Here is a 14,324-nt window from a genome sequence, read left to right as displayed (position 1 = left end):
GCAATAGTACATTACAAATATACTTAGAAAGAAACCATCTTTGAATATATTGAAAGTATTTGCTTACAATTAAACTTTTAATATACTTCAAAATAATTATAATTTAGTATATTTTCTAAAAGTATACTTTTAAAAAATATATACTTGGAGTTAAAGTTCTGTGCAATTTTTAAAGTATACTAATTTGAACTTATTTTAAAGTTTATTTTAGGTATACTTTATCTGTTAAAGTTATCATTATAATGCACTGACAGCATATTTATAAAATACATTATTTAGCATCATTTAGAAACTGTATATTTGAAGTAAATTTTGAAAGTATATGTAGTGTACAAATGTATATTATCTTTATGGAGAATCTTTAGTGTTAGTAAACTAGTAGGTTATTAATTTTGTGCTGCAGGTATACTTGCAAGTATTCTTTTACTATACTTTTAGTTAACTAGTAGTTTACTACTCAACTTTACTTTAAGTGAACTTAACATCATACTATAAATATATATATATTGCACTTAAAGTACAATACAATGTTCCTGTGTATTAATTTTTATACTTGACATATACCTTTTAATTGTACTTTCAATTTGAAGCTAAATCTTTCGTATGCTATCAGTGAGCTAATCAAACAAAAATAATAAATAAAAAAATTATAAATATATTATTTATATATTATATACTCACTTTCAACATTTGATATGTTATATATATTCTATTGTGAATAAAATATAAGTTTATGAGATTTGTAAATTATTCCATTCCTTTTTTACTCACAATTTCTACAGTGTCCCAACTTTTTCTGATTTGAGGTTGTATATATATATATATATATATATATATATATATATATATATATATATATATATATATATATATATATGGCTGAATCCCCTGAATATTTACTTTCGTTCTGGACTCCATTTCCCATAATCCCGCATACCTGGACTGATTACTCTGCCACCTGAAACTCATTGGACAGCCTATATAAACTCTCTGGAAACATTCAGTTAGTGCAAAGTCTTGATTTGTACCGGCTGTCATTGCTGAGCGGTTTGCCTGCCTGACATTGCTGTTGTTTGACCTTGCCTGTTGGAATATGAGTGTTTAATAAAAACCTGCAGATGGATCCTCAGTGTCAAAGTGCTTTGTTACACAAGCAGTATACAATAAGTAACCTACTAGTTTACTAAGAGTACACTAACAGAACACTTGCATGTACACTTTCAGTATATGACTAGTAAACTACTAGTTAACCAAAAGTATATTAAAAGAACACTTGGAAGTACACCTGCAGCACAAAATGAGCAACCCACCAGTTCACTAAGAGTACACTAACAGAACACTTGCATGTACACCTTCAGTATATGACTAGTAAACTACTAGTTAACTAAAAGTATATTAAAAGAACATTTGGAAGCATACCTGCAGCACAAAATGAGTAACCCACTAGTTTACTAAGAGTAATCTAACAAACATTTGCATGTACACTTGAAGTATAAGTCTAGAAAATTACTAGTATACTCATGAGTTCACTTGCAGTACAAATGAAGAACTAATTGTGCACTAGTTGTACACTTAAAGTTGACTACTCTTACACTTATAGTACACTTAGAAGTATACTTTTATATACTAAAAGTGGGCCAATTTAGTCCCAAGCGGTATTCAAGCAGTACACTTACAAGTTTACTACTAGAACACAAATGTTAGTACACTTACTACATAAAGTATACTTAAAACTATACTCCAACATTACTTAAGTATACTTAATAAAATGAACTTGAAGTTTACTTCTTTTTCGTAAGGGAAGGCTTAAAATATCAAAATCAAAAATATATTTTCAGTAATCTAGTAACTCTAGTAGTGTGTGGCTTTTGCACTTTTAAAGGTACACTTCTACATGTGAATACCCTAATTTAGTGCCTTATTCAGCTATAATAAGTGAAAATTCTAATTGAGTAAATATTTAGTCTTTTATCCGATTAGTCAATTAATCATCTGATTAATCGATTATAAAAATATTTGTTGTCATGGTCCATGTAAATTATGCCATAATGAGAAGCCATTAATAAAATAAAAAACACACAAACACTTTTTATTGTTTGTTTTTCATATTTTGTCAGAATTTATGAATCTTGGCCCATATAGATGCAACATTTCTCCGAAACATTTTTTCAACAATAGATAAAAAGTGTAAAAGCAGTTTCCAGTGACAGGTGATAAATGGTTATGGTTTCGGAATCTATCTGCCGCATCCACACAACTCCGAAAGATAACAAATTACAGCCGAGTCAACCCTGATTCACATAGAACTGGTGAAATGCTGAGCCCATGGTGATCACTCTCCCCGATGTCTCACGGACTGACATGCTGCATGGACTGCACGCAACGAGCCGGACTTCCATCATGTTCGGGCTGTGGTATATACGGAAGCCCATAAATCACTGAAAAAACCATAGGAATTCCCTCAACGTTCCTTCTCTGTCTTGGTCAAAATGTTTCACTATTTCCAAGAACATTTTGGAAGGAAGAGTGGGTGGCAAACAGCGGTAGCATGTGTTTCTGACTGCTCCTTCATGAATTTTTAAAACGGAGGAGAGAAATTGAAAAGCTACAGCGGGCGAGGCGGCCACACTGTTGATTGTAGCACTTCACATGTTGCGAGCCGCAATGAAAGGTGAACCCATTATGTCAGAAAATGAGCACCGAAGTGTGTCCGAGCAGGAACATCGCAGGTACACTGATTGTTTGGCACGCTGTGGAATGAATAAAATGCATTTGTTCTCAAGCCCTGGTCTTTGCATTCATGTATTCATTTCGCTTTTTTGGTGCCAACACAGTGCTATTTTTGTTCGACTTGCCTCTTGCATTTTTCTTTTTCTGAGAAATTATTTACATTTGAAAAGTTTGCTTACTTGCTCTCTCCCATTATGTCTCTGTAGTTTTGCCTCCCTCCAAGGAAAAAAGACATAAAGTTGTTATTCGTATTAATTTATATCCGTTTTCTACTGTAGTTTTTTATTCACTACAGCAGTCTTTCAATTACGCTGTCCTGAACATTTGCCTCCTTTAGTAGATTTTCAAAAGTAAATAAATCCATAGGATGTATCCTTAGGGAAAACTTGTGCCCTTTGTGGTCCGCTCATTCGGAAAGCTCAGATCAATACACATATGCATATCGGAAGAGTCATGTAATAGGAAGTACCCACCTAATTTACATCCCTCAACAACCGACTGCCCCATTAAGCTCCAGTCTACCCCAAACATTACATTCTGCTATGGTCAGAAAAAAATACATATTTTTTTTTCACATTAGTCCATGCTCAGTGCTATCAACAAAAGCCAGAGAGAAATTGTCTTTATCTTGGCTCGCGGTAAACTACAGCATATCTCCCTAAGGAGGAAAGTGCAGATAAGGACCACGCTGTGATGTGAACAGTAGAAAGCTTCATTGTTTTAGGGATGTGTTTGATATACGCATGTAAAAATATGAATGCATGCTGAGTATATGCGTGTATGTGTGGTATGGTCTCATTGATTCTCTGTTTTACAGGTGGCTGCTTCTCCTTCTGTGTGGTGAGACAGGACGAGCATCAACACTGGCACTAAAGGTAAGATAACACTTTGTTTGTGATAACAGCTAAGCAGTTCTTTCTCTCCCAGCAGAGAGATATGCCCGAATATTTCAATATTGCATACTTGCTTGTGTTGTATTTAGATACTGTATATGATATGCATTGATATTTCTAAAATTTACAGAAACTAAGATGTCTTTGGGTTTTTGTTTCTTGCAACACATTTTCTTATACAATGAACCATCCTGCCTATGTGACTTCGGGCTTGATGAACCTGTGCATTACTTTCCATTCCATCAATAGCCATCAAAAAAATGTATAAAATGAGTCAAAAACAATATACAATTTAAAATATATTTAAAAAAATGAATCTGTGTAAACTCTGAAACAGGGATGCTGAAGTTTGAGATGTTGCTAGGTTATGAATGGTTATTATCACATTTCTATGAGGTTACTCAGTCATTTAAGGTGGTTACTAAGGTGTTGCTTAATGTATGGAGTCTAAAGAATCTCTGATATTCTGGTTTTCACATTTGTCTTCTTAGCCTCTAATAAAGTATAAGGGACTATCCATCCATCCATCCATCCATTTGTCCTCTGCATAGTCATAGGGGATTGAAGCCAATTCCAGCATCTTGTGCAGAGAACACACCTTTACACAAAAAGCCTCATGCTTTGATTTATCATTCATGACTTTAACGCAAATCTTACAGGACCTGTTAGGCCAGGTGTATGGTGTGCGATTTTCACAGGTTCGGTGAAATGATCAGGAGATGTTGTGTGGAAATCGTTGGTGCTTTTGTGGTCACAGTTCACATAAAGTGAGAAGAACTGTAAGTCGAGTCAAATCACTTCACGAGCAACATAAAATGTTTTTAACATCACCGTATAAATTTGGGAGGTGTGAGTGGTTAAAAGAGACCCCAGATAGCAATTTTGTTCCGGCCCGGCTCTGGCCCGCACGGCCGGTTTTCCTTGGCCCACGTGCAGCGGGGAGTGGCGGCCCTGCAGTGGCCCAGTTCTGGATTACAGACAATAGCCCATAACTGGCCCAGACTTGGGCCAGAACAGGCCCTGATGGCAGCCCTCACTTAGCCCCTAGGAGGCCCTCATGGAGCAAAACCCCCAGAGTTGAATGAACGCTGCTGAATGTAAATATTGTCCCAATCATACAGAGTGTTAAAAGGTAACACTGAAGCAGAATTAAAAGCTCTGTTATCCTCTCTCTCACCATCTCTGTCTGAAACCTAAAATTGGACTAAAACAAACACTGATCACAATAATGGTGACTTCAAATGAAACAAAATCTAAACCTAAAGTAAGAAAATGAGTCTACAAGTAAGATGTAAAATGCAATTTGGTGAGGTTGTGCCTGTGTTCTTGTGAGATCAGGCTGGTCGGCGCAACTTTCCTCCTGTATGTTATTGCTAAGCAACCATGATACACACTCTCTAATGCATCTCCATTACTGATCTATATGACTGGTTTGCGTGTAGAATGCTTAACGTAACAGCGTGAGGTGAAGCCAGCGCAGAGTTTGAGCCGCCATCTTGGTATTCCTACTAAATTCACCCAGTTTACAGCATATCAGTCACACAAATTAAGTTTTAGGATATGTGTACGTAAATTAATTGTTACTTCTGGTGTTATTTGCAATGTTTATGTTTTAATCGGGAAGGGTAAAGGATTTATACAAAAACGTTAAAGGATCCAGATAATTTACTCACCACCATGTCATCCAAAATGTTGATGTCTTTCTTTGTTCAGTCAGGAAGAAATTATGTTTTTTGATGAAAACATTCCAGGATTTTTCTCATTTTAATGGACTGTAGTGGACCCCAATATTTAACAGTTTTAAGTTGCAGTTTTAACGCAGCTTCAAAGGACTCTAAACGATCCCAAACGAGGCATAAGGGTCTTATCTAGTGAAACGATTGTCATTTTTGGCAATAAAAATAAAATATGCACTTTAAACCACAACTTCTCGTCTTCCTCCGGTCCTGTGATGCGCCAGCGCGACCTCATGTAATTGCATAATGACGTCGAAATGTCACGTGTTACATATATGAAGCGCACATTTGTGGACCATTTTAAACAATAAACTGACACAAAGACATTCATTTGTATCATTCGACATACAACAAAGTCGTAACGGTCCTCTTTCTCCACACTTGTAAACACTGGGGCGTGGTTTCGCATATGTCATCCGTGACCTTTTGACGTGATGCCCCAATTACGTGAGGTCGCCCTGGCACGTTACAGGACCGGAGGAAGACAAAAAATTGTGGATTAAAAGTGCATATTTTTAATTTGACTGAACAAAGAAAGACATCAACATTTTGGAAGACATGGTGGCGAGTAAATTATCTGGATTTTTTTTTTTTTAAGAAAATTGACTAATCCTTTAAGGTGAGCGTGTCTGCTGCATTCTGTTAATGACATGGGTATAAATAACGTTTTTTAACATTAAGCTACATGAATAGCTTAATTTTTCTGAATAAGTCACATAATTACAAAACCACCAAATTATTGCATGCACCTACGGTACAAAGCATCATTATTTATTTAGATTTCAGAACGTTTGTCATTAATACTTAATATGCTGCGGTCTGTCTGCTGATCTGATACTTAATGTTTAAATGTATAATAACTGTTTAAAAAGCAAAATGTACAACTTTCAGTAAATAACTATGGACATGCTTAGGACGTTTGCGTTGTAAGAATGTTCAGGGAGACTTCAGATATAAAAATAGAATGTTTGGGCATACCAACATGGCGGCGCGGTGGCTTTACAATTTATAAAGATCAGTGAGCTCCATGCATAATGTCTTCTATTTGTGACAAAATAATAGTTGCTTGACATATCGTACGGCTCTGGGCTGATCAGCTGTTCCTCTGTCTTGAGTTGATGTGGAATGATACAATGTTTACATGATGCAACGTTGAAACGTAAAGGGTGAGCTGATTGGTTGGTTCCTGTCACTTTCTATTTGAGCATGCTTGCAGCGTGTCCACAGTTAAAATAATAAACTTTTTGCATGCAAAAAACACAAATGTGAACAGCCTCTAATGCAGCCCACTGTTAAATATAGAGTATCATAATTTCCACTGAGAGGGAAAGTGATGTAATGACCAATGTATGGTAGCCCATACTTGGAATGTAACCTATACATTTATTCCATCCAGTGAGTCGTGAACACACACACACGCTGAATAGTGGGCAGCTATCACTGCAGTGCCCGGGGAGCAATGGGGACAGGTGCCTTGCTCAAGGGCTCCTTAGTCGCAACTATAGACTGTAAAAAATATGGATGTGGTGTCCGTGACGTAACCCATAGGTTTGTGAAGAGCTTTTTGAAGCCAATAGTGTGTAAGGCCTGCCGTTGCCATCTTGGCATAATAATGCCAAGCAACAGTACAAGTAAGGATGCCCTGTGTATTTCCCCTCATTACCTAAAGCCTATAATTATCACTGCTTAGTCCTACATCAGTTCATTATTTTGTCTAGAATCTATGTGCTACCTAATGGAAAAACATCAGGCTTTCTGTTGCTAATTAAATCTAGTTTTTTTTCTTCCCTGCTGGAAGATGAGCTTATCATCACACATTGCATGTGCCTTGGAGCCCTGGGGCCAGCAAGGGATTAGCGTTCGCTTTTGTGAGCCCCTGGCACGAGTGGGGCTCTTCACCTGATTGAAATGTTTAGGGAGATGCCACGGTTAGTTTCTCACAATGGTAAATGAGGATTTCGGTATGTGTCTCGATGACTTTGGTCTCTGGAGGTGGAGGCAACTCGGTATTTTTAACATCTTAATGAAACACTGAGAGGAACCCTAATTGTGGTTGGAGTGGGTGGGAGAGAATGGAGGGGAAGTGACAGAGCGGGAAGCCTTTGATCAATGTGGATTAGCATTGTTTAGCTTGGTGCCTGTTTGACAGGCGTATGACTCTCATATTAATGAGCTATTAGCAGAGACACCAGTTCACAGATGTGTGATTGCCATTTAGGGGGGTGACATTGATACAACATTTTGCTAAACTATAAGTGCTTGACTTGCCTTTATACCAGTGCTTCTCAAATAGTGGGGCGGGTCCCCCCAGGGGAGGCTCGAAGCGACACCAGGGCGGGGGCCCCCAAGACCCCGGGGAAAATACTTTTTCAGGAAGTGATTTTGTTTGCACTGTTACCTAAAGAGATTACACCCCAATCACGCTGATAAGCCGCTTGAGTTTTTATTATTATTTATTGATTATATTTAATTTAATTTTTCAGTATCAAATGGTCAAAAAATATTATACTTTAAATAAGGATTGTTTTTTTTTCAGGCAAATTGATGCATTTTAAGTCTTTTTTGTTACAGACTAAAAAAAAATGTTAATAAAGTTATTCTTTGTTGTAAGTTGATCGATATTTCTATTTTTGTGTTTTCTTTAATGTTAATAAGGATACAATGTTTTGCAGATGTGTCATTTTATAGACAAATTATACTATTTACAGTCGCGGCGGATAGTTGGGGGGCACGAAATGTTTACTTCTTCCTAGGGGGGGCGTGACAGAAAATAATTGAGAAGCACTGCTTTATACCGACTATCAAGAGCATCATTTGTATCGTCTCTGTAAAATATTATATGTGAACTTGAGAACTGAAAATAATCTATAAATTGTCCTATTGCTAGCTGAGAAAGCGAGAACTGGCAGTGGAAAGCCGAAGGCTTTGTAATGTAATTCAGACATCATGCGTCGACCCCAAGTCATCTCATCAGGTGCGTTTCGGGTTTGGATCGAAATCCAGCGACCTGAGAAAGACAGCAACGAGATCTCTGATCAATCTCAACCCGAGCTGCTCAATAATGGATGTGCGAGAGTCATACAATCCCAAATGCATGTCCAATTTCACCCTCTGATCCATCAGTGACTCGAGATCTGTCCGCATCAGGTGAACCGTCCGGGTCAGCCCTGTCTGTTTCCTCGTGGTTCATGTTATGTCTACACCCTCATTTCTTCTACCAGCTTTCACAACCTCAGTTACATACAAACATGTGGGAGAGCACAGAGAGCTAACAAGACAAAGGTCATGTAGTTGGCACTGATATGAAGCTTTTGATTATTTATCTTTAAAGGTGCAGTGTGTAATTTTTAGAAGGATCTCTTGACAGAAATGCAAAAATAATATACAAAACTATATTATCAGTGGTGAATGAAGACCTTTCATAATGAACCGTTATGTTTTTATTATCTTAGAATGAGACATACAATGGAGGGGCCTCTTACATGGAAGTCGCCATTTTGTGCCGCCATGTTTCTACAGAAGCTCTTAACGGACAAACTTTTTTATTAAGTTGTCTCCAACGATGACATGTTTGTCCGGTGGCAGCTACAGTAGCTTCTCTATGCATTTCAAAAGCAAGGGGTGAGCAGTGAATTGAGCTTTTCGCTGCATCACCACTAGTGGTGATGGCGCTAAAATTTACACACTGCACCTTTAGGGATAGTTCACCCAAAAATGAAAATTCTGTCATATTTTTTTATCCTCGTGTTGTTCCAAACCTGTATGAATGTTTTTTTCTGATAAACACAAAATAAGATCTTTTGATAAATCATGTTAAACACACACCTGATTGTAACCATTGACTTCCATAATAGGAATAAAAAAATATGATGGAATTTAATGGGGCAGTGTGTAATTTTTATAAGGATCTCTTGACAGAAATGCAAAATAATTTACAAAACTGTATTATCAGGGGTGTTTAAAAACCTTTCATAATGAACCGTTATGTGTTTATTACCTTAGAATGAGATGTTTTTATGTACATACACAGAGGGTCCCCTTACATGGAAGTCGCCATTTTGTGCCGCCATGTTTCTACAGAAGCCCTTATTGGACAAACATTTTTACCAAGTTGTCTCAGACGATGACATGTTTGTCTGGTGGCGGCTCCCGTAGCTTCTCTATGCGTTTCAAAAGCGAGGGGTGAGCAGTGAACTGAGCCGTTGGTTGCAACCTCATCACTAAATGCGGCAAAGATTTACACACTGCACCTTTAATGGTTACCATCAACCGTGTGCTTACCATCATTTATCAAAATCTCTTCTTCATCATTTATCACAATACTCCCATAATATTTTTTTCCTTCTATGAAAGTCAATGGTTACAATCAGCTCTGTGCTTACCATCATTTCTAAAAATATCTTCTTTTGTGTTCATCAAAATAATATAAAAACTCAGTTTTTGGTGAACTAAAGATCTCTTTAAGGAGGAGTATCACAATGCAAAAAAATCTGTAAATAATATGCATCTTAAACTTTAAGTTTGTAATGTATATCATGCATATACATAAAAGAATGGCACGTTTGTGCTTAAGTTAGTATCTGAGCATTTAGTTTCACAGCTTTATACACTACTTATATTGTTTAAAAATAGTTTGCGTTTGTTGCCCGTTGCTTCATCAGTGCTATATGAGAACACAGATATTTCTCTGGGTTGGTACAATGTCTGTCATCTTGTGGAGCAGAAGGAAACATAGGGCTTTAAAAGGAAAAGATGAAAGGTAAATATCTTTTAGAGAGGGATGAGTGAAAGAATGGCTCTTTCAGAGGGGGTTGCACTTAAAGGAAGATAGCATTATGTTGCTTGTCAAATGCAACCCCCTGGTAAATTATTTGATCCACCGACATATACAGAAGAAAGAAACACTGTGTTAGCTAGGAAAGCACAGGCAATGATATCCCCATAAACGCTGCCAGAGAAGTAGTAGATGGTTTTAATATATCAGCAAAGTTTTGAAAGATTTATTTAGTCATACTGTATATTGCCAAGCTCCCTCAGTAAGTTTACTACAGGCATAACAGGACTTCATTGTGCACTGTGTCAAGGTTTAACCACGAAGAACTGTTGCAGAGATTGTGTGCAGAATTTTCATTATATTTGCGACTGGTAAGATGTTTGTTTTCCTGTCATTGGGGTTTGTGCGTGATTCAGATAAACAAAATGATAAGTTTCACCCTGACCTGACTTTATGTTGAAAATAAAGAGAAAATATCATGCAGCGTTCTCAGGTTAAGAAAGAGAAACATACGCCTAAAATTATTGTGTGCCATATTCAGAATTGAATTAAGAGTGTCTGCCTTAATCTAGTTAATTTTAATGGTTAAGTCTCCCTGTCATCAATAATTTTACCAATTAAAACACATCTTTGAGCATCATAATACCGTATGTAAAAGTTTTACCTGTCACAGCTATTTCTTCATGCTTTAAAGTGCACCTATTTCAATGCTAAAAACAATGTTATTTTGTGTATTTTGTATAACGCAATGTGTTGTGTGGTTTATGGTTAACAAAACATAAAGCGCTGTGTCCCTGATTGGTCAGCTAATCTATACATTGTGATTTGCTTGAATATCTCTGAATCAGCCAGAAATGTGACACTCCTTACCATGTTTGAAAGATTCAATGCAAACACAATGCAATGCTAACAGGAGTTGCTTACAGGCTGAGTTTAAAGCAGAAGGAATAATGATAATGTCGGTCTTGTCTACATCACCAATCCCAGGAAATAAACTGTTGCCTACAATCCGTGTGTTTGTTGTAGTCCAAGAAAAGAGATTTACTTTGGAGTAGAAAACTCACGTTATTCGTTTACTTTGGGATTTGTACCATTTGCATATTACTAACATGAACTAATACACACTTACGCACCAAAGGAAATGTTAAATCGTGAATCAGACAATAGGTGCTCTTTAAAACAGCTTAAATGTACTTCTACACCATTGCCTCATTTAGTAAATGCAGATCTATGAATATGTAAATTAGGCCCCGCCTCTACTCAAACACACAGGTCTAGATATAGATATGAATACTGTGTGTGAATTAGTGAATTAGTCCTCGCCTCCACTATTTCGCATCCCCTACATAGATATATATGTACATAGATGCTACAATCGGCAGTTTTAAACCAACAACTGCTAAGTTCGGTTTTACACAATAAATACACACACTTTTACGCTTTTGCAGCACTAATCTTTAAGCGCTGATGTTAACAGGTTACAGCACTCACCCTGCACATGTAAGCAGCACTGAAGCATCATTTCAGCACTGAGTCTATGCGGCATCCATACATAATACAGTCTCGAACTACTGATCCACGCATTCAGCTGTGTTAATATGCTTGGTTACATATGACATTGGAAACCAAGACAATTTTAAACCACGGGAATGAGACTGTCCCCAATTGTATGGACAAAATATTGGGTTGAACGATGAATTTTCACATGGCTATTAAAAATATCACATAGATATATAAACGAACAAAAATAAAACCTTCTCCACAGTGGGACTTTAACTGAGTGCAACAAATTTGTGAAATGGAATTAGATGTGTGTTAACTGGTTTGACACCAATTTACCCAATTTTAAATATAATTGTGTAGTGTTCACAGATACAGTGCATCTTGTTTTAAATGTTTTTAATGAAATACAGTATGATCCCTCTCTCAACCCACTGCTTCTCAGCACGTACAGTGTAATGCACCATGTGCTAATTTATAATGTTATTTAGAAGATTCTACATTTAGAAGACATTTACCATTTATAGCAGTTAGGTAAGCGCTTACAAGTGGTCACCAAAGCTGAATTGTATTGAATAGCCTATAGACAGTGATGTAAAAAGGTCTTGGCAGAGAGAACTATGTTTCTAAATGGTTTCATTTATTCTATAGATGGTTTCAGCAGTAGACTGACGAGTACACTGCAAAAAATGATTTTCAAGAAAACATTTTCTTAAGTCTTGTTTACAGTAAAAATATAAAAAAAATCTTCAATTAAGATGCTTTTTCTTGATGAGCAACAAAAATCTGCCAATGGGGTAAGCAAAAAATCTTGATCTTGAAGATTTTTTGCTTACCCCATTGGCAGATCCTTTTGTTTGTGATGCACTCAATCACTTAAAGGTGACATAGAATGATTGAACGGAGTATTTATCCTTGTTCTGTGATGTGACATGTAGACAAATTTTTTTTTGTTTGGGTCTGTAATGCCTTAGAAGCTTCCTAAAAACCTCTCTCAGAAAGCTCTATTAGGTGGGGGATTTTAAACAAGTGGTTTTGCACCTATTTGGCTCCCCCTACTGGCTTAACTTGCAATCTCATTACTGATTGGCTGACTTTGCTGCCACTCAAAAAATGTAGCCAATTATTTTAAAGTGGAGGGGCAGTTAGATGCCTGTGATGTCATAAGCATCAGTTTTTCAGATTGGGCTGTTTTCTGGCTGACATTTCTAAAAGAGGAATTTCTATGAGACCAAGATGTTTAGCATGTTTAGCACTTTTTGTATGTTTGTGAATGTGGGTAGACTACCATAATTCAACAAAGACAAGGTAAAAATGGGTTTTCATTCTCTGTCCCCTTTAAATTTGATATTTTTGCTCTAAAAACTAGAGTTATTTTCTTGGGTCGCTTTGCTCATCCAAAAAAGGAATCTTAATTTAAGAATTTGTAGATATTTTTACTGAAAACAAGACTAAAATACTTAGAATTTTTTTCTTGAAAATAATTTTTTGCAGTGTAAACCAATGGCTTTTGTGAAACAAACGTAAATTACGGTAAACTTACGCAAACAATTAATAATAATAAAGTACTTTTAGAGTTTATTTTTGCTAAATAAACAAGAAGTAGATTACCTTAATTTAAATCACATAGCGGTGATTAATGATCGCTGTCTCCCCTCGTCTTTAGGAAACCAAAACATTTGTTATTTACAACAAGATATTTGTTTCAGAGATTAGTTTAGCCACTAGCCAGGGGTGCGTTTCCCAAAACTTCAACGTTTTGGTGTTTGCCAAAACCATAGTTCAAACGAACAATCGCAAACTTGTGTGGTTTGAACGACAGCTCTTCATCTGTGGTTAGAAGCTTGGTTCCTTGTTATTATAATATGTAGACTTATGTTGATCATGCTTTTAACAAAATAAGCAGAAAACATGTATATGCATCATCCATAAACCTTAAATATATACCATTTTTGATTTACGTCTACAACTAAAGAGCTGTATTTAAAAACTGTGCATGTGCGCAGGCCTACAAGCTTTAAGACCCTGGAGAATCCCTGGGAGAAGTGACGTAAGATCACATTAATTGAATATCTTTAAATATTCGATACTTTTCTCTTTTTGTCAACCCTATTCAAATTTCATTTCAACCTCCTGTGAAGTGTGGCCAGTATGTTTCAAATTCCAACTCATAAATTAAAAAAGAGGCATTTAGAGTTTTGCTGAAGCCCAATAGCAGTTTAAAAAGTAAGAAAAGGGCAGTACATGCTGAGAATATTTGAGCAGTTTACCAGCAATTATTCTGAGACCTGAATGAATGGAGGGAGTGGATCGACATTTTCGTGCACAGAGGGCTTCTCAAATCTAAATGAAGTCTTTCTCTTAAAAATGGATAAAAATTCAGGTCCAATTACACACATTTTCACATCCATGTCTTTCAATGGTTCAAAACCCTCTTTTGTTCTTTTATGCTTTTTATTTTTCCAGAATAATACCCGCAGGACAGAAGCTTTCTGAATAGGTTTTTCGTTGTGCATCAGCTCTCTATAAACCCAAGCCAGGTCTAAACTCACCATTGTCACACTTTGCCCATCCTATTGAAATAAAAACTTAAGCATAAAGTTAAAAACGTATATGTCTGCAATTTAGTCATGCAAGAAATTGTCAGAAGCAATCCGAACGAGAACAAGTGAACAGCAAGCAAAATAAAAA

General features: G+C 36.5%; 1 protein-coding gene across 4 annotated transcripts in view; it reads left to right on the top strand.

The window, feature by feature from the left end:
- Nucleotides 1–14,324, top strand: part of tnr (tenascin R (restrictin, janusin)) — a 226,242-nt gene that overhangs the window by 110,942 nt on the left and 100,976 nt on the right. For all 4 annotated transcript variants that reach the window (XM_055201777.2, XM_055201776.2, XM_055201778.2 and 1 more), the window contains exon 3: nt 3,548–3,605. The gene's annotated coding sequence lies outside the window, so the exon portion shown is untranslated. The remainder of the gene's footprint in view (nt 1–3,547; nt 3,606–14,324) is intronic.

Source organism: Misgurnus anguillicaudatus, chromosome 2 (genome assembly GCF_027580225.2).
Source record: "Misgurnus anguillicaudatus chromosome 2, ASM2758022v2, whole genome shotgun sequence".
NCBI lineage: Eukaryota > Metazoa > Chordata > Actinopteri > Cypriniformes > Cobitidae > Misgurnus > Misgurnus anguillicaudatus.
The sequence above is the reverse complement of the archived record's forward strand: the minus strand, read 5'-3'. Positions and strand labels throughout refer to the sequence as shown.